Raw genomic sequence first — 2,604 nt, 5'->3', positions numbered from 1 at the left:
GGGGCTTCATTTGGAGAGATGGAGAGGGGACACAGGTCGAACTGATGAGAGAGACAAAGAGTGTTGCATATGCTTTTTCTATACCGTGGTTCATCTCCCACACACTAACCACGTCGTGGACTTCAGATGCCCGTCGGCTAACAGATGTTCACACCATGGTCCATAACATACAATTTTTTGACCAAATACTATAGGGCAACAACCCCACAACTCCACATTTTATTAAAAAACACCACTTAATGTACAATATTTGTATGCAGGAAAAAGGAAAATAGATGAAAAAAATAGAAACCCATTGAGGGGAAACGAAAGAAAATCATCTAGGCCTCCTTTGGTTCATAGAAATTTTGTAGGAATTGTAAAGGATAGGAACTTTTGTAGAAAAAAATTCTTTGAAGCCCTTTGGTTTGTAGGAATGGATTCCTATTCGTATGTAGGATAGGACTCAATCCTTCACATTTCAAACGAAAAAACATTAGTCTAGACTCAATGGAAAAATTCCTATCCTATGCATCAAATGCCATGTCTTTTACTATAGGAAGTGAGATGTATGACATATGACATCTCACTTACATCTCACTTCCTATGGTTTTCCTATGCCTATACTATTATTACCCCATGAACCAAAGGAGGCCTAATATGCTCCTCCTTGTTTCTAGCCTTAATCCTATGAGCCAACAATGAAATGTCATGTATGAATCCACACCTCCATCTGAAAAAATATTGTACAATATTTACATGCAAGAAAAAAAAAGATGAAAGGAAATGGGCATTAAAGATAAAGCATAATTTAGCAGCTACAATCTACCACCGCGAGGAAGGGATGACCTAGCAATTCCATATTATCAACTAGTGGCATTAGCTGAATAATCCTAGGTGGCAGTCCCAGCAGGTAAACCTAAATATGTTAAGGGCAGCTTGCCAAGTTGACATCCAAAGACAACAGCTAACCTCTCAACTTTAGAAGGGTCATCATCTATAGAAATCAAATAAGATTTATGTCAGTTAACATCCAGGCCAGTTTATTGAGAGAAAATGGAGAGCATGCTCTTAAGGGCCACCAACTCGTTATCCATAGTAGGAAAAATCAAGAGAGTGTCATCTACATACTGTATAATGGGGAATTCAGGGTCATTAGAATGTATGGCAAATGAATGACGCATCTTGCAAGCGGACCATTAACCACAAATTGCATCAAATAAGTAACAAGCACAAAAAGAAGTGGGGACAATGGATCACCTTGCCTTACACTTCTACTAAGATTTTTCCCCAAACACTCATTTAACAGAACAAAGGAAGAACCTGAAAATAAAAGCTCTTTAATCCAAGAAATCCACTTCTCATAAAATCCCTAGAATTTTACAATCTGAATGATGGCCTCATGTTCAATGGAATCAAATTCATTTTCAAAATCCAATTTGAGTATGAGGATTGACCTTTTGGGCTAGTGACACCGATGCGAGTACTACAATGTCCATGCAATATAGTCTTGGATGGCCCTTGAGTTAATAGAACCATATTGGTTCTTATGTATTCATTGTAAGATTTCCCCTTGGAATCTACTAGCAGAAATTTTAGTAAGAAATTTTAAATGGACCCCAACTAAGGAGGTTGGGCTAAAATCCCCAATACATTTAGGAGAGGCATTTTTAGGTGCTAGGGTGATAAAACATCCATTGATGTTTTCCACTCTCGCCTGGCCTACATGAAAACCCTGAGCCATACAATAAGAATTATCACAAACAACTGCACGACACTTCTTAAGGAATAAAACATTTAAACCATATTGGGCTGGAAACTTTACCAGTGGGCATGCATTTGACAATCATATCCAACTCGTTTTTCTCAAAAGGCTCGGGGAGGTAACCGATCCCACTAACATGCACCAACAAGGATGCCAAATCAAACCCCATGGATATTCCACTCACAAGGGACATTCTATTTTTAAAACAGGCCCACACAATTCTTTCCGTCATTGCATGCTTTGAGGTGGAGGAGCCATCTTCCAACCACAGTCTAGCGATAGAATTCCTTCTGGATCTCTCAGCGGCCACTGCCTGAAAGAACCTCGTGTTATCCTCACCCACTTTGATCCACCTAATAGTACATATCTTCTTCCAACAGATAAACTAGATGGTCTATGGACCTAGTTGTAATTGATACTATTGAGGATCGTTGTACTACTTTTACTCATTATCACTAGATCGGTGGATATTTCACAAAAATGCATATGTATCAAGGCGAATGAAATCAGTTGATTACTAAATTGGATTAGGTTTTTGGTCTAAAAGAATACAAGTTATTTAGCTTCCTAAAATATTGAAATCTTGAGCACAACGACGACACTTCAACAGATTCTATCAATGATCCCCATATTCTGTCAGCCATGAAGTGGCGTCTTCTATACAGTCCTATACATGGATAGTTGTAGAGTCTAATCACCCGTCTAGTTTTAGTTAATTTGGTTGATCAATTGTTAGTTAGGTGTGCAAAGGTAGAGCCTACTTGCCCCAAATTTCAATTATTTTTGGCTAATTAATCATGAGACGAAATAAGTCTTTTTAGGTTGTACCCAAACAAACTTCCTAAGAATGTGTGGTCGAA

Source organism: Triticum dicoccoides, chromosome 1B, assembly GCF_002162155.2.
Source record: "Triticum dicoccoides isolate Atlit2015 ecotype Zavitan chromosome 1B, WEW_v2.0, whole genome shotgun sequence".
Taxonomy (NCBI): domain Eukaryota; kingdom Viridiplantae; phylum Streptophyta; class Magnoliopsida; order Poales; family Poaceae; genus Triticum; species Triticum dicoccoides.
Note: the sequence above shows the minus strand (reverse complement) of the source record.